We start from the raw sequence: 19,473 nt of genomic DNA, 5'->3' as shown, positions 1-19,473 counted from the left end.
TACCTGAAGAGTCAAAGCTAACTGATCTTTGTTGACAGGCTGTAATGACTTAAACCAGCATCTTCTTTGCAGTGCTCCTGTTAAAATGAAAGCAATTATAAGAGCATATTCATAAGTTTGCCTAGCCACTGTACAAATATTTTAGAACATAAGCTTCCAGAAATACCAGTTAAACAGATACTGAGCCAGCAAAGACACCAAATCAAGCAGAAGAGATAGGGAAGGCCATTAAGAGAAATGATTAAGTTATTCATCTCTGAATGGCATTTCCATTACTGTGAAACTACTTGGAATGAAATGGGCAAATAACTTTGAAGAAAAAATAGCAACATTGTGGTGGTATCATTTGCGTAGGTTATTATGTGATGACTTTGATTTGGAGGAAGAGTGAAGAACTAGAAAGGGATTTTAATCAGAGTTGTTAGCAGCAAAAAAAGGAAGGGCAAAATGTGATTCATGCAGTGGAGCATACCCTGGGCAGTAGGCACTTGCACAGGTGGAAAGACTGTAATTTCATTTTAGTGAGTGATGCTCTCTTCCTCTTTCTAATTAGGCTGTAAATATAACAGTCAATGTTTGCACAGTGCCACATGCAGCCTTCTTAGACCTCCCTCTCTTCTGGCTAGTGAGAACAGCAGCCACACTGTGCTGTTCTGAATTGAGCATGGCAGAAAGAAGAGTTTCTGGAAATCCAAAGTAGGGCAGTCAGAGGCAGGCAAGACCACCACAAGACTCCTGCATTTTGTCTCATGGATTGCATTATCACTGGTGACTGAAGCAAGGGGCTTGGATTTGCACAGGCTGGTTCAGAGATTGTAGTGAATGTTACCGGTAGTGGAAGAACCAGACACCAGTAAGTGAACTTGACTAGAGTTGTGTGGGGAGATAGCAAAGCACCAATTTTGCTATTCTTTTCTCTTCCCTGAGCCATCAGTAAAAGAAGGTAGCCTGGCTTCAGTTTCCATAATGAGGTTTTCATAAAAATGAATCACACAATGGTTTTGGAAAGACTTGGAAGCTTCCCAGCCTGATAAAGGTGTACCGTGTTGTCTTTTGCTGTTGCGTTGAAAGAACTATACTCTGTAGGGACAGAGGGAGGGCTTACTTGTGAATTACTTCAGAAACCTCAGCATTCTTGGAATTGGGAAAAATGACCTGATTGCTATTTTCAGTGCTTTGGAAAAGTGGGAGAGCTTGTTTGTTTGTTTACTTATTTAAAGTGGTAGGGATCTAGTTAACACAGAGGATGGAAATGTACTTGATTTCCCTAGTAGTCCATGTTTCCTGACTTCTTAATCTCTCCAGGGCCTTTGTTCTATATAAGTGTACATGCCTGTCAAACGTGTTGAGAGAGAAATACATCAATTTCTTACTGAGAAACGGGTATCCTGGAACCAAACAGTCACAGTAGTCTCAGGACACCATGAAAGCAGCTTAGAAACAGAGATGCAATTTCATCCCCTTCCACCTTCCCCCACAATATTAACAGTGTCTGAGGAAACTCAGAAAATTGCTCAGCGTGGTTTATTGCTCCTCTATAGTATTTCCAGATAGGTTTATTGCTCCTCTAGAGTATTTCAGAACACTCCAGTTCTGTGAAGTTCTGATACCTTCAGAGACATTGCTGTCTTGAGCCAAAGCTAATTAATTTTTCTTATTAATTTAAGAATGGATGGCGTACACTGAGTCTCACTGCTATCAAGTAAAATGTCCTGCAGATCTGGCTGGCTCTGTAAGCAAGGTGGGAGAGGCAGTGACATAGGTATGGCAAAGGTGGAGGAGAAGGGTGGTAAATGGTTTGCTGTATGACTTTGAGAGGACAGAGAGGGACTGAATTTCAGAAATATTTGAAAGAATATTTATTATGCTCTACAAAAAAAAACAAGGAAAAAATTATCTATATCATAGTCCAAATATGCACAATTGCAATCACAGAGCCTCTTATTATCCTACCATTCAATTTATAGAGAATGTGTGGTAAGCTCTGGTTGCTTCCTTAGCACTTGGACCCAGAGTGCTCTGGTGGCTTGCCATTATGCTCACCATTATACTAGAAGTTGTTCAACTTTGATTTTAAACTTTCACTTTTTTTTTTTTGATCTAGCTATTATCTTTCCTGAACAGCCTGATGTACTAAGTTCAAAATAGTTTTGTAACATCTTGTGACTTTATACAACCCTACTAAACAGAAACAATATTGAAAGAAGCACACAGTAAAATTAGTAACACACATCATTACTTACAAATTTCTGTGAGCTTCCATTTGGCACTGATTTCACCCAATATGTGTCTCTAAAAATAAATATACACATACAGTTGTTCAACTTGCCTCCCAACCAGCCAAGCAGGACTACAAAGTGACTTTCCTTCCCACGACTGTGCTATACTAGTTAGATAGTCCCTTGAAGTTTGTTTCAGCCTACAAGTCAGTGTAATTTCTTACATTTTCAGATTCTAGCTATTCTTTTTTGCAGCAAACAGCCTGCTCTATGATACTATCTTTACTGAAGCTAATCTAAAACTTAAATCCAGACATTGCAGCAGACTTTTATACCTCAAACATCCAAGACTGTTTCAGTACTGTTTGCAGCATTTGCTCCGGGTGTTATTTATGTACTTCAACCAGGTAGCCACATGTCCGATTTTGCAGCCTAGAGAAAGAGAGAATTAATAATCCAAAACATAACAGACAGAAATGTCAAATTGAAATTTATACTGTTGGGAGGGAACAGATTGCCTCTTTATTTACTTATTAGTAGGCCAACTTTATGAAACTTACACATAAGTATTCAAAACAGGTGTCCCAAGGTAGTGTGCGAAACTTGAAAGATGTCTTTCTAGTTTATATAGCCTCATTCACCTTCAGAAGGGACAGGTAATAGTAGTGTATGTTGTGCTGGTCGATGTAGTTTAAGAAATTTAGTTAAAGTAAGTTTTTTCAAAGGCACTGTCTATCTCACCATCTGCAGAAGCCCTAAATTTCAGCCATCACGGTGCTAAAAGGTGACTTGTCAAAAACATAAGTATCTGTATTGCAGGCAAAACTGTGACTAGAAGATGAGAATGTCAAGCATGTGCTTGGCGTTGTGCTCTTTTTTTAAATATTGCTTTTTTCAGATCTTTATTGTTCTCCAGTGTTCAAAAATGTGCACATGCTGTGCTTGATAAACTTGGATAGCAGCATTTAGTCTCCAGGCATCAGGTCACTGTGACTTTCATTTCTGTTATTGCTCAAAGAATGAATCACTTCAAATTTCCTCTTAAAAATATTTCCCTTTAGCTCCATCTTGCTGCTCTGTCCAGTTTAACTATCTGGTACTAAAGACACATTAATACTAAACTGAAAATCTCTGCTTTTCCTAGCTTGCCTTCTTTGGAAGTTCTATACCTATACATTGGACTGAGACATCTATGTAATGTTTATTCCTGTTTTCAAGCAAATTCTAGGACTCCATTTTCAATTTCCAATATATGTTACTTATGTATGTATGCTGCAAAGTCTTTTCATTTCCTATGTTCCTGCCGATCTGTTACCAGGTTGCTCTGATTTTTTTCTGTTATGACACCATAACAGAATATTATGGTTGTGTAGTGTCATGCATAATGTCATGAAAACATGCAAAACCTGGAACTTAACTAAACCAATATCCTCATATCTCTAAACCCAAACTGGATTTCTTTTCAGATGCCTGCTTTAATGGTTAAAACATTTTGAATGCTTCCATAAGAAAATATAAATGATTTTTTTAAAAGCAGACTTTTCAAGAGAATCACACCTTTTTGAATGAGACATTTTGCGCTCTGGAACTATTTATGAATAAATTTGATTCTTAGTAGAAATTATTTAATAGGTTAGACTGGAAAGCACAGAATCTGGCAGAATTTTAAAAGTGTAATTTAAGTCAGCATAGTGTCTTCTATGTCAAGTTGTCTGTTTTCTTCCTCTATCTCTTCTCTGTTCCAAGTTAAAATATCTAAACTCACTAAATCTCAGATGTAGAGAATAATTTTAATGTTGTAGTGGATCTCAAGACTGTGACTAGGGCTGAGCCTGAATGAATCTTGTATTTGCCTAACAGTTTCTTTTCTTTCTCACAGGGTGTGCTCTGCTAATTAATCATTCTTTGAGTTGTGGTAAAAGCATAGGCATAAACATATATGTATGTGAAAGAAGACAATTTTACAGTTTAGGGTTTGTTTGAAAACTATTTTTTTTATGGTTTTATATGCCAGAAAAAGCCCCTATTACCTACCATATATTCAAAAAAAGTTAATCTTTGCAAGTTCTCTCAGAGCAGATTTACGTTGTATGGAATCTTCTTGCATACCTTGAAAAAATAATCCCTATATCTTTTTTCCAGTGTAGGTTTTACCTATTTGCAACCATTCTGTGACAGCTGTTATAGTTCCCCAGAGATTGATTCTTGGATTTCTTTTTATTTTGCTCTGATATCACTGACTATATATACTGTCTGCCGTTGACTATCTTTTCCAAGCCTTGAAAAAGGATGTGTCTTCATATGGCCAGAAAAACCTGGCAGAACGCTGTAAAGAGTATCCAAAGTGGCTCTCCCTCAAATATATGTGCATAGATATGTATGTATAATATATTTAAGTGCATGCCCAAATTTTACAGCTAGGCAAACATGGCCTCATTGATAATACATTTATGATAAACAAACATGACAAAAAGGTTTTTAGAAAGAAGCTGCTGGGAAACAAATAAACAAAAAACCCGTGACCTTATTTAACCTTAGCCTTGATGACTACGACAAAAATAAATCTTGCATGAGGCTATGCGGAGCACCAGCCCTCTGAAATGAGACAAATACTTCAGAAGCTGCAGCGGCAAAACACTGCAGGTGGCAGGCAAGAGTAACGCCAGGCAAAGCTGGATGTCAGATGAAAGCAGGCTTCTCAACATTGGAGGCCGTTCAGGCTTTTGCATATGCCTTGTGTAGGAATGGCATAATTTTCTACATATATCTTGGGGAAGATCTCCTGTTAAATGGTCCAGAGAATAAACCAACAGTTGTGGGATTGAGAAAACTTTTTTTTTTTTTTTAGCTATTGAAATAATAGTAATAAAATAAAAAAAAATGTGTGTGGGTTACTGTTTCAAAAATAACTCAAAACCAATTTTTTTCCCCTTGGCAAAAAAAAAAAAAAAAAAAGTAGATCCAAAACAATTTATTTAACTTCAAAGAGAATGACTTACTTTCTCCTAGAAAATTATTCTGACTGTTCTGATTGAATGTGACCAATTTTCAAAAGGGAAACTGACATTTTTTGCAGCCTTAAAACACAGACTTTTTATAGTATTAAATACTTCTTAGCTATAAATATATACTAGATTTGATTTGAATTCACAAGGGCAAAGAGTTGAAACTCCAGTCAGTTTTGTTGCACAAATGTGTAACTATCAAGTTTCGATCGTTGCTTTTCAAAGCAATAACAACATACCAGATGCCAGTCAAAAGAAACTGGAAGAAATTATAGGATCTGAAAAAGACTGTTGAAAAACTACTTTTTTGGTGTGCCTACTGCTGTCATGGCAAGTCCTCAGATACTTCAGTAAACTCCTCTTGGATGGCTGTTTCACTCATGTGAAATGCCCATTAAAAGCAAGAGGGATTCTGTAGAGGCTCACAAGTTTTCAAGTATAGAATTTACTGCAGCATTATTGACTAAACTGCTCCTCTAAGTAGGTATGGCTAAAAAATAGATTGGTCTCTGAAAGCACCAGAAGCAATAGGTCTCAGTTCATGCTTTCATCTTAAGTAAGGCATATAATCCAGAATGAGAAACAGCAGAAAAAATAGTCGTCATGGAAAGTCAAAATGCTGTGTTGTGCTTCCTATTAGTTAGCTCTTTTGAGAACTTAAGTTGTACTCTGAATTTCTGATGCATCCTTTTTCTGCTTTAAACAAAAAGAGGTCCCAAATCTGTGTGACGTTGGGACGTAAATGACTGATGCTCCTTTGAAATAAGTAAGGTGTTCAAAAGGATGGATTTTAATGCTGTAAAAATAATACTGAAGTGTTTGCTCTTCTGACAGGTGAGAGGATGTTTTCATTCAGCAGCAAAACCAGGGTGGGCAAATGGTTAACTTTAACGGGATGGGAAAGCTATGCATCTAAGGAGAGGTCTGGACAAAATGGCTGCCTGCAGCCTTTACTGTTAAATAGCTGCAATACTGGTTCAGCAGCCACAGCCGTGTTTCGTGTGACCTCACTGGTGTGGCATCTGGGCAATTATCTTTGGGATAATGAGCCCTTTCATCCATAGCAGAACAACAACATCTCGCTTGGCTTGCGAAAGATCAGAGCCAATCTGCTGCTCATCAGGGTGCCTGCCATCCCCTTTGTATCACACCTTATTTCAAACCTAACCTTTCACATCCTGCATTAATTGTTTTTAGATTAAATATTAATGAATCCATTTTAGCAGCGTAGGGGGAGGGGGGGAGCTAATAAACACCAAGTATCATCCAAGTGGTAATTTGGATCTTAAATATTCCTGTCTGAGTCTTTGAAAAGAAAGAGAAGCAACATTCCAGATCACTGGTTACAGATGATCATAATCTTTTTCATCTATGGAGAACTGTAATTAACAGCAGGTATCGTCTTTTTTCCTCAATTGTACAGTTCTATGAAACTAATTCTTCCTAACTATTCACTTAATGTACAAAAATTATAGAAACACCCACCTAAAGACTGTACCTTTTTTCTTGACCTTTTTAGTTTCCTCACCATGCTGTAGAGCAAGGCTTTTCAAACATTTGACCCTTCACAGAGGTTTTCCCCTTATTTCACTTCATTCTTAAAGGGTAATGTGAAGACTTGCTTGATTCCACTGAAATAATTGAATGTGTCGTGGCTAAATTTCTGTAAGACTACTCTTTCATGTTTATTGATGAGCTATGAAGCTTTTTCTCTTGCTTTGAAGAGTACTCATGAAGATAAGTTGCAATTTAACAAGGTGTGGCAATCAGTGCAGGAACATGACATGAATTGTTAATGCTTTGAATCTTTGTTTCAGCAACATATAAGTAGGAAACACAGAAGCTGGATGTTGCATGGTTGTTGCTGAGTTTGTGTTTTCACCGTTCCTCCCCTACTTGTACAGTACAGTTAGGCTTCTTCTGCAGACTTTGATTAAACTGAAAGACAGAGAATTATGGTTTAATTTTCCTCATGGTCTGAGGCAAGGGCACTTCTTCCAGCTAAGAGAAGTTATTGAGTTTCCTTGAAACGTCAGCTAGAAAGGTACCCATTGACTAATATAAAGCACCAACATCAACATTTGTTCTGTTGTCCTTTTTTTTTTTTTTTTTAATATAAGCTAAAACTAATAAATCATAATGTTGTGAGACCTACAGGACATATTTTTGATGGCTCTGAAAATCTTTCTCATTTCTATTCACATGGCTATCTCTAATTTGCTTTTATGCTCATTCAGCTGTAACTCTCTCCTTACTATTTTCTATGTCTTTGAACTGTTAGTTTCATAACTCTTGTTTTTCTTACCTTTGGATCAAACTAATCAAATGCAAGTAATTAATTTACATTACATCTAACCTGCAGATGTTTCATTATCATGCTGAGAAGGTGAGAAACTAAAGATTAATGTGTGTAGGAGATTTGCTTAAGAAAGCCAGGAAGAGATATTTTAGGTTTTGTACATAAAAGATATATAAAATTTTAAGTTGTTCAGTCGTCATCCTCTGCACAGCTTAAACATTACTTTGAATTTCAGTTGTTCGATCTGTGAGAGCAGTAAGTTGAAAAGTCATTCTTAAATATTTTATGGAGTTTACACAAGTAATTTAAAGGCAGCAAAGGCTGTTTACCCTCAAAAGTTAGCTCTGTCAGAGTCATTCTGCAGCTCAGCTTTCTGTCTCTGGTTTCTGTGGTGTCTTTGGAGTGGTAATGGGAATGTTTTGGGGAAGAAATGTGTTGCACTGGACTGCCCCTGCCTCACCAGCTAGCGCTGATGCTGTCTGATGGCCGTTTCTCTCAGAACCTGTCTCCTTATTTTGAATACCTAGTGGATGCATCTTCTGTAGCCATTTCCCTGCATTAGTTATCCTCTGTGAAGTTCCACTATTGATCCAGTCCTCTGTTCTGTTTGCCCTCTCAACTGCTGCCACTGCTTTGATGAGAGGAAAAATAAAAAAGTCTGTCACCTACAAAGGTTCTTCCTTTTCAGTGGACAGGCAATTTAGTGTATAGGCTCTGTTGCCATTAAAATTCCCCTTATGAATCTCTGAGACATCACAAATGTGCAAAGTGCAAATATGATGGAACACAGTTCGCTCAACAAAGGTTAATGAAGGCAGCCTATTAGTATCCTGCTGAGTTTGTTGTCGGATGCACTGTAGTAGTGCCTAGAGGCTTTGCTCTCAGTGGAGCCCCAGTACAATGAGGCAGGGCATGCACCATATGCGGACAGACAAATAGAGAAGAAGTTCGTAGACAAGGCTGACAAAAGAAACACAACTGAGATGACTGACTTGCTTAAAAATAGTTTCAAGTGTGTGAGAACCATTCACATGTGGCGCTATCTCCTACTTTTCTAAGGTGGCAATGGAAATGGGTAAGTTGTTGAGGACATGGCATGAGGAGGGAGACAGAGGAAATCCTACATTCCAGTCAAAATGTGGTCCAAAAGGATGTCTCGTACCTTTTCTGAAGATGGTAGGGTACTTTGCACTGTGACTGTCCCAGTCAAGACAGTATTATTCCAACTTCACAGGGAGAGATGGATAAATGTGGATGAAATTTCTTCTAAAAGTGAATGGGAGTGACTGGGTAAGTCTTATGCTCGAGGCTGAGTGGCAGAAGATATATATCTGAGTTATAAAATGAATCCCCCTCTCCTGCAACACACTTTCACATCAAAAGTATGAGCTTTCCTTGCATTCTTTGTTATTCTAAACCGAAGTATAGAGTCAAATGCAACAGGAAAATCTTAAGCACAGTTGTTTACTAGTTTTATACTTTTTCTGAAGTTTCAGGGCATTATGCATCTCTAATCAAATCCTTCCTCTTGCAAATTCAGGCTGGTTTTTGTACATTCAGGATTTGAGTCAAATCTCTTAAAGATATCGACTTACTGAGGGATCCCCAGATTTCTATTCAATTTTACTTGGAAAATGTTTTGTTGCTTCATTCCCAGTGTTCTTTGCATCTTTTATAACCAATAACCAGTATATGAATGTTTATTTTTTATTTTCACACTGAATAGAAATACAGTTAGCAATTTCTTTTTTTCTTCCTTTTATTTGTTAGTTCTTAGCCTGTAAAACTTTTTTTTTTTTTTTAATCTAGATTATTTTACATGCATGGGTATCAATTGTTAGAGACATCTATTAGCCTAGAGGTTCATACTTGTCTCTCACTTTAAGCAGCCTTGTGTTCCTGTGGTACTGCAGAAGCAGTGATGTCTAGTGCTTACAGGGAGACTTACAGAATGGTGGTGCCAGAAATGTTTCTGACTCTGCCTGCTTGCTTGTTCTGTGGCTTCTGTGATGCACTGTCATATTTCACAGAAGTTTTTGAACTTGGTCTCTAAAATTTACTTTCTCTAGATGACTGTGGGTAGATTACCAGACTGATTTTCAGAGTTGCTGAATACACACAATTTTCTCATGCTTTAAATAATTCTAGGCAGGCACCGCCTCCAGAAAATCAGGTTGTTTCCTCTGATAAAAAGCTACGTGTGTAGACTGCTAAGGTTATACATAAATTGGGCTTCTTTTACCATATCTATGTCACTTAAACTGTCTCCTTCCTCCCTCTGATCGATGTTTTTTTTTTTTTTTTTTTTTTTCCCCTTTCTTCCATCCCAGAGTTCATGACTTTGTCTCAGGTCACTTGGGATGTTATTAATGGTATGTCTTCCTTATATTGACAGCAGAGAAAAATGATGTTTTAGATGGTTCAGACTGAAGCACTCCTATCCCCTCTTCTGTGTTTATCAGAGGAAAGAACTCTTCTTCTGCTGTCAGGCCAAAGTCAGGAGTCTGGGGTTTGGTCAAGTCATCTGAAGGTCATTGAGCCCCAGGGCGGCCTGGCTGCTTCATGTACCAGTCTGGTAAGGGAAGCTGGAGACCACAGCACAGAAGCAGAGGTTGCTCAAAATATTCCAGTCATTGCAGACATACACAGCTGAGGACAAAATTCTGCTTCTGACCTTAGGGGTTGTTTCTGATCTAGAAGAGAGAGGCTGTTTTGGGACTGAAGTTATTTCTGAGGGGTGAGCTAGAGAGTAAGCTGTTTGCTGGTAGCAGGATTATACCTGCATTGCCTGCTGGAGGCTTTCTGGATTCTCTGTCCTGGTTTTGAATGCCAGAGGCAGCTCTGTCCTTTCTCTTTTCAGAGCTGACAGGCAATTGGTGCTATTTTAAACAAGTCATTCTCTTTTCTGAGTGCTGACATGCACATGGTAAAATATTAGTATTTCATAGCATTGTGAACTATTGCGAACTCAGGAGCTCCAGCCTCACAAATCAAACACCCAAATTGTGAAATGCACATATTAGGTTTGTTAAATTTGCATTCTGTTAGTGAAACTTGAACATTTATGGTTTCCAGACTTCTCTGTGCTGTAACAAGGACTAGAAATGCACTGCTGAAAACCATGAAGGAGAGCCAGAGGTTCTTCAGTAGCTGATCCCTTTCAGCAGGAATGAGAAAGGTTCTCTCTGTCTTGCATGTGGAGAGAACCTTTTGAAGCAAATCTTTTTCTATTATGGTGCCGACATTCTGGACAGAACACCTTCCCATGTTACAATAGTCTCCTGTCAAGATGTGTAAAATGGACAATCTGTGCCACGTGCCTTAAATCTGGGGCATTACCAAATGCTGTGGCAGAATGACTGGTAGGAATAAATGTCTCCTCCCTCCTGAGACATTCCATGAAGCAACAGCTGAGCTAAGAGGAGCAGGATTAGAAGTGTGTTTAATCTAGCAAAAAGTCTTGTAATTTGCAATATCATTTTTTTTTTTTTAATGTCAGCATGAGAAGAATGATTTTAAATGCTTGTGGCTATACAAGCTTTAACATAAGATTAGTGTTACTCTTGTTAGGTATTCTAGTTAGGTCAGAATGTACTTAAAAAGCATCTTAAAACAATATAAACCATTCATGTTAATCTCTCTCTCCTGCGAATGACTTTAAGCATAGAAAGATCTGATATTTGGCAGGTAACAAATGCATTTATAAAGAAACTCGTCAATTCCATGGTTTGTGAAATATGTTAACATAAGTCAATGACATCTGGAAACCAACAGTTGCCAACCAAGATGGAGAAAATAAAAATTGGTGTGGCACAACTTTGAGATATTTGGCCATGACTAGAAATCTAAGTTGTATCCTCAGCTTACTGACAAGTCACTTAATTTAAATTTCAAATAAGTGAACAGACTATACGTTGTAAAATTCAGTAAACCATTTTTTTTTACCTAAGTCACACGCAACTTCATGAACTTAGCACACTTGAGAGCTAAATGCACTTCAAAAGAGATCACCTATATGGAACTATAGGTGTAATGATGGTTAAAGGTTTTCAGATGAGTTCCTTTTTTTGGTATCCTTTCCAATCCTGTCAAAGACTGGAGATCTAGTTTTTCACTGCTCACTTTCCCTTGCAGTGGAAATCTGCAATTTTTTAGCTTTTATGACATATCAACACAGAGAAGTTTAAGAGTTTGTCTTTTCATAACTTGTCTCCTGGGTAACTCCTGTCCAGCTGATGCACTTCAGAGTATATATATATAGATGAATATTTTTGTCTGTGGAGTGCTGACACTTAGAGGGCATTATGGTAGTTAGATGTGATATCATTTATGGTATAGTCAATCTCCAGCAAAGGAATTCCAGGTTTTACATACAATTTCTGCTTGTTTGCAGAGACCAGATAGGCTCAGGCTTGTGGCTGTGTAATTCACTGAGGGATTTTTCTTGTTTGACCTCATGTTCTCCAGTCAAGAATTTTGAAGTAATACTTTACAGAACAACTATAATAATCCACATGGTTCCTATAAATTTAACAGGATGCAATACAAAATAATGCATGTGGACAAGAACATGAGTTATGGTGCTTGTGGGGACCGTAACTTTGCATTTCCTGACTTTTGAGTGTTAAGGTGGGTTTTAAATTCTTCGCCATACTAGCATTAATATAGTTTAGTACAGGAAATAACTTACCTGGCCCTCCCCTATTTCTCTTCTAGATCCCACCACCGATTTCACTGGGTTTTATGGGGATATAAATGAAACTCTTGCTATATATGTTAGATCAGCTGATTCTTGCTCTGCTTGACTTAACAAATCCAGGTCATACTTTAGATAAAATAACCCTCAGTATTTGCTTAGTTTACACAGCAGGAATAAAAGAGAAGGTGAGAGAGCTGCTCAGTTGTGGCTGCTTGTTAAACAGCAGGGAATGCAGAAGCTTCTAAATAAAACAAATGCTTGCGGGCAGAGAACTTGAAAAAATGAGTTTAAGTAGAGCACTACTACTTCTATTTAGCACAGAGGGCATTTTGCAGTACTGTAATAGCAATTTAAAGGTTAATTCAGACCTGTAAATGAGGGGTTGTTTCAAACCTAACACAGTTTTCTCTTGGTGAATATGTTAGCAGCAATCTGAAGAGTAAATTGTGTCAGCAGTGAGGAAGCAGTGTTGTTCTCAAAGGCTCTATCAGAAATAGGTTTCAAATTAAGACATCTGAAGAGAAAATGATGGGCCTAGACTAGAATACTGCTTCTGGAAGAGTCTGCAGTTTTGATCTTAACACTGATGCACATGTTTCCATGTTTACTTCTTTGGGCTTAAATGAAAAATGTTAATGTTTGAAACCATGATGATGGGGAGAAAAAAATTCTTCATGAAGCCCTTAATAGTCTCTAAACCATTCGTGCAGGGATATGAAAGGCAGACTTAAAGAATTAGCTGTTACTGCCTGACTCATTTACTTTCTGAAATACTGGCAGATGCAGCTGTAGAATTCCCCATTGAAATTTTCCTCTCAGTGCTGCATCAAAAGAGTGTAAAAATACTCAGCATTCTTGATAATTCAAAGGGCACTCAAATATCTTTTTTCTCTGTTTTGTACATCATCCTACTCATTTCAAGGTGGAAAGATTGCCTTTTGTTTTGTCCCATAAATGCCTAATTTGGACATCTTATTCACAGGTGGTCACTGTGATTAGAAACAAATTCTAGCCTACAATCATATACTATGTCCTAGGTCAAAATATTTTTTTAATGTGGATAGAGAATTGTAGTTACAGAAAGATAATGCAATGCATGGTACTCTGCTGTAGTATTTAGTAAGGTGAATAATAGGTTCAGTAATTCCGGTAACCGTTTGTTCTGTTAAGTCCATTTCATTTTATTGCATCTTCCTAATTTTGCTGCTCCTAGCACTTGTGCTTACTGGACTGGTGCAGAATTGACAAAATACCTATTGCTCAGGTGGCTGATAATCATATTTGTTAGGATGCGTGATCATGCAGTGCGGATGTACAATTACACAGGAGATAATACCTTAATTCTAGGCACTTTAATTTTATTATGGGGCTACAGTTGCTACTCTACTAGTTCGCATTAACCTCCATTTTTCACTTTAATTCAATCTATTAGCTTTGTGCAACTAAAACATCATATCTTACCTAGGTTCACAGCACTTCTCTTCCTGTATAGATTCAATGTTTTTGATAATTTGAATTCCCATCTTCATTTTAGTTAAACTTTAGAAATTCAGGAACCTCTGTAACTACTTCTGTTTTCTTTGCTGTATGAAGCTTCAGAGTTTTGTATTATTTCCTGGAGTTTCACTGATGAATAACTGAATGCACAAGTGTCAGCCCAGCTTCTTAAGAAATGAGGCTTACATGCTGTGCTGCTGTCAGTTTCTCACTAATCCTTTTTGAACTCATTGCCACATTGACGGACAGTAGAGATCTCAAAGGTATGAAATGTCTTCAAGCTTCTCTAAATTGGTGGCTGGATAGGTGAGAGAGATCCAAATCAGTGTCAATTCCACGGTGGCAGCAATGTCAATCAACTGAGAGATGCAGGAGCCATCCAGCCAGGTGTGTGTGCTGGTCACTCAGTGCAGGCGATGCTCTGAACTGCCCTTGGCACCTGGAGCCTGTGGCAGAGGCAGGAGGCTGGGGGAGCGAAAGGGATGCAGTGAAGAAAGGAGGAGACGCAGCAGCTAGAGAGCAATACCACTTGTGTGTTCATAGAGAACTGGGCATTTTCTGGTCGGCTGCCTGTTGCACAGCCTGTTACAGAGGTTATGTTACATTTTCAGAGTAAGAATTCTTCCTTTTTTTTATTTTTTTAATCAAAATGCAGCTATTTAGAAAGATGTGGAAAATAACAATAAAAATGTAGAGTTGTGCAAAAACTCTACATTTTGTTTTGCCTTTTCTCTCTATCCTTCCCATTTTAATAAGTTCTCAGAATGTAGCAATCCCTGAACATGAAGAAAATCAAAAGTATTGTTTGATTCTAAATTCACATAGCTAAGAAAAATAAATGAATACTACATATCCTTTACTCATCTGACTCTAACGCAATCACTGCTATTCTACATTCTACATAAATCCTCTTTCTCACTCCCAGGAGTTTGCTGACCAATTTCAGTCATCGCATTAGTAGGTTGCAACTTTCTGTGGAAAGAGAAAGTGAGAGGGGATGAAAGAGACGAGTAACTGTGTGTGATGATTGAAATAATTGTCTCAGAGCATGACCTCTCTTTCCTGCTCTCCTTGGTCTGGTAGAACACAACTCTTTCCTTGTTGCTGGTGATAACATTACTAATTGGTGAAGCAAGCATTTTTTTTCAATGAAAAGGAATCCACTTTAAAAATAGAAAACAATTTTTAAATTAATCCCGGTGAAGTATGTCACAGAGGGTTTTTTTTTTTTTAATGTACTCTGATTTAATCTCCTCAATGTCTCTGTAGTGTCTGTAGTGTGGTGAAGATACCAAAAAAGTCAGAATAAAAGGGAAAGGAGCTAGGAATATACCCCTAATTGTTTTCTAAATCTGACAACCATACCTTACTTAGTAGTAACATTCTTGGTCAGCTAAATTACCCTAAGTGAATCATACTGCCAAGGTATAAATAAAAACATAAATCAAATGTATTTGCTTAGTAGTTATTCCCATCAGAATATGACCAGAATTTTTTACTGAGACCAAAAGTTGTTTACAGCTGTCAATATTTTGACTTATAGTATTTTTGCTAGCAGAAACTGCTCATTCATGAAGGGAAATTGGTTAATGAAAATATCGATTACAGCTTTTAAATACAACATGATAAAATGTTGAACTGATATTAACAGAAGAATAATGAATAAATACTTTGCTAAATTGATTTAATAGTCTTGACTGATTTTTAACCATATGAATGAAAGAGTTTAAAATAACCTTGGATTTACATATTTTTTCTCTAAAATAATTAGAATGGTGGAGACTTGATTTTTATGGACTCTCACTGTGAGACTGACCCTTAAGCTTGTACAGGTGGATATCCAATCCTTAGTCACTGTGTGTGATGATTTTTCAAGCCAAGTCAATCAATATTTCAAAAGTGATCTTACTGGTGTCTCTTTCTGTGTGATGTATCAAGGATGGTCTGAAGTAAGCAGCACTGTGTCTGCCATTTTTGCACCAACCATGTCAAGCATGATGTTGATATATACTCTAATTAAATTCTTGTTGAGTGGCCTTAAACCATTTTAAATTTGTTCTTCACATTTTTTTTTTTTACTTTGCTTGTCTCTTGTGTCTTACTTAAGCTGATATGTGGTATCTAGAGATCTGAAGCTTGAGGAAAAAATATAGGGAGCATTGATCTTGCAGTTTACACTTCTTCAGAAGTAGCACAGCAATAGCAGAGAAGAACACAGCTAGAAAGGAAGCGTTTAGAACATCAGGAAATAGTCTGAAGAAAAAGGGGAAGGTGGAGGAAAAAAAAAAGAGTAGAAAGAGTTGACCTCTTTGGGTGATATGTGTAAGAACAGTGGAAGCTACTTTTCAAAAGAAAAAAAAACAGACAACACAAAAAACCAACAAAACAAACCACCAGTCCTAGAGAACAAAATAAAACTTCCCTGAAGTTTCTGATAAAAAATGTTGGCAAACATTGGAGTTTATAGATAATCTCAGAGCATTTAATTTGGGCATCAGATTTTAGTCCTATTGTAGGTACAAATGCTACCATAGATTTAAGGAAAGTAGATTTAGAAAAAAAATATCCATCCTGTGTTTGCAGGGGGTTCATCCAGTGCTATCTAATGAAATAAAATTGGAAGTTCTGTACATCCAACAATTAAAAGAAAAAATTAAAAAAAAATGGAATTCTGACCAAAGTCATTTCCTGTCATCATATGTACAATTGCCTTGTCATGATGCAAGGAAAATGGAAATATTTTGAAATGCACTTTGAATTTTATTTGGCAGAAATAGATGTAGATGAAGGTAAGGGTATCACTCCCTGGTATGAGCTCTAGAAAAGAATTTACTGAATATTTACAATCAGCGTATGAAGACTGAAAAATGATGTCAAAAAATGAATATAATGAACAATTCTCAAGAACATTGCCACTTCAGGAAATGTCACATGAAAGTTACAGATTCTTCATGTAGAGGAAAAAAAAAAAACAAAAAAAAACCTACAGAGAAACAGTTGATCAAGATGTGCTAAAATAGAGAGGAAAATAAAGTCCTGGGGCTTGAGGAATCTTCTGGATTTGCTGACATAGGGGAGGAGAATCTGCTAAATTCCAAAGGGCGTGTTGAGTAAGAGACTGACCTCTCAATGAAGGCTGGTAATGGAGAAGAAAGGAGAATTGGGACAGCAGAGGAGAAAAGATATTGATCGAAGTATGTGGGATTGCACGTGAAGCTAAAACTAAAGTAATCTCTTCATCTATTCAAAAGACAACTAATATTTTTAATAAAGAACAGCGGACTATGAAAGCCAGAGGCTATTTTGAATGTTGGGTTTTGCATTAATATTGGTGGGATTCAGGGAAATCAAGATAAGGAAGGTTTTATGTGATGACTGAATAGTGTCATTGTTTGTCATATTCAATGACAATAGAATGGAAAATATAGTATTGTGACAGTTTCTGTATTGTTCCTTTTCATTTATCTCTCTCTCAGCTGTGCATTTCTCTTCTATCTCCATTCATATATTTCAAAGCAACTCCTTCTCATCCAATAGCATAACAAATAAAGATAGTTATTATTATTATTAGGTTTGGTGTTAACTCAGTTAATGGAAGTTCAGAGGGAGGTGCATAATGTGTACTTGGATGTTTTTAGTCTCAGTACATAGATCTAAATAAGACCAAATAAAGGCATTACTCTTTCCCTGGTGCATGCTGTAGTGATTCGTTTCTAGCTTATGTTTGTAGTACATCATTAGTGTAGGAATGACTTTCCCATTCTTAAAAAGAAATGATACAGCACTGAATCAGATTAATCCACACAGGTCTGATGAAATAATTAGATTAGGTGAATGTTCAGTAATGCTCTTCAAATGTTTACCCTCTTTCAGGAATATTTGCAGAAGTGGAAGAAAAATTGTTTTCTATTCAAGAGTATTGTGGGTCAAGGATCAGTGAAGAGGAATACACTTGCAAGGTAAAGAAAGTGAATTTGAAGAACTTGATAATAGTATAATACAAAATGCCTGACTGTGAATGAGGTATGTTGTCGTTTAAAGTTGATTTGTTAACTGTCCTTTCGGAGCAAGGTCTGACACTATAAAGAATACAAAACTAGAGGCATCAAAGATGAAACTAAGGGTGTACACAGGAACTCATATAACAGGGACAGGAAAACATGGTTCTAATTTAACCTCAAAGGCAATGTTGTTATTTGGTGTTAGAAAGAAGGTCATACCTCTTGAATGTCCCCAGATTGTAGAAAAGTAACAAGGAGCTGAACTCAATGGTCTGAGCTCAGTGTCACTCATTACAGTACAGAAAGGAATGAACAGAGTCAAAAGTATGGCTTGTATTTGACTCTGCTTCAAACTTCTCTTTGCATGATACCAGGTTTCATTTTATTGGTATAGCTGCTTACTTGATGACTAAAGAAGCAGAGTACTTCTGAACAGGAATAATATGGCGCAAATCTGAGGTGACTTATGCAAACATTTATCATTAGTTGCTTCTCTACTACTAGTGGAATAAGACCCATATAAAATTAGTACTGGGAAGACAGTCCAGGTAACTACTTGCTCTTTGGGACATATTAGAAGTTGTCTATTTCTTCCCATTACCCTGAGTATACATGAGCAGCTAACAGGTACGTTTTTATTTACTGGGAGCCAAAAGAATGCTGAGCTGCAAATACACTTATGCTCCAGAGACACTTAACAGGGCTATAAAAAGAGAACTTTTCAAACTTGCAATCAGAAAGATACAATGGGCTCCTTGCAGTTAATAAGTTGTTTAAGAATTAGATGCTTCCTCAGTGTTTTGGTAATTTGAACTGACAGAAACATAGTCTACTGCTCAGTAATGGCAGGTGAAAACTAGGCCTTGTGGGAGTCGATAGGAATTCTGCCATCAGCATCAAGGGAGACAGGTTTTGCATATTCGTTTCTGGATTTGTGAGCATTATATTCATGAATAGCTAGAGTGAAACTCTCTGCATATATCCATAAATCTCCATTTCATATTTCTACATACAAAATAGGTATAAAATTGCATATACTATACTCTGGGGCCTATAGTCTTGGATATGAAAAAATTGGGTCCTAAATATGCCTGCTGAGAAATATACAGATTCCCTGAGAAAAGCCTTAGATGCAGAAATTTACTGCTGGCTATATACAGTATGTATGCGTATCAGTTGCAATGACACAAAGAACGTTATAGATTTTCTGAAGAGTAGTGTGGTATCAAGTTTAAAAGGTGCTTGAGGAATATAAACTGCCAATGAAAACTGTAGGGGAAAAAAAAATAAACTGCCTGTGCATTAGAAAAATGGTGTTAAGAGTATTAAACCTAATGGACAAAAAAACTAGCTACATTAATGTAAACATTTTGTAATGTACATAATACAGCTCCATTTTTAGGAACAATGAGTAACTTGTTGAAAAAATCCAAATTTTCCTGTAAGGACAAGAATTCTGAGAGATCATGGATCATTAAAGTTTTTGGTAAGCAGCAGAGCTGGATGACTTTTCACATTTCTAAATTACATCGTATTTTTCGGTGTTCCTTTTGTGTTCACTTTCCATGGACAATTGTGTGATTAAGTTTTATTGGCATGGCAGTTTGCAAAAAGTGAGTTTCAAAGTTATGTGCGTGAAGACGAAAGGAAAATGGATTTTAAATTTGTGTGTGCAAATTAATCTCTCCAGCCATGTTTGTGCACTCATCTACTCTGGGAAACAGGTTTAATGGTAACGTTTGTTTGTGTATGC

Source organism: Cygnus atratus, chromosome 4, assembly GCF_013377495.2.
Source record: "Cygnus atratus isolate AKBS03 ecotype Queensland, Australia chromosome 4, CAtr_DNAZoo_HiC_assembly, whole genome shotgun sequence".
NCBI classification, from domain to species: domain Eukaryota; kingdom Metazoa; phylum Chordata; class Aves; order Anseriformes; family Anatidae; genus Cygnus; species Cygnus atratus.
Note: the sequence above shows the minus strand (reverse complement) of the source record.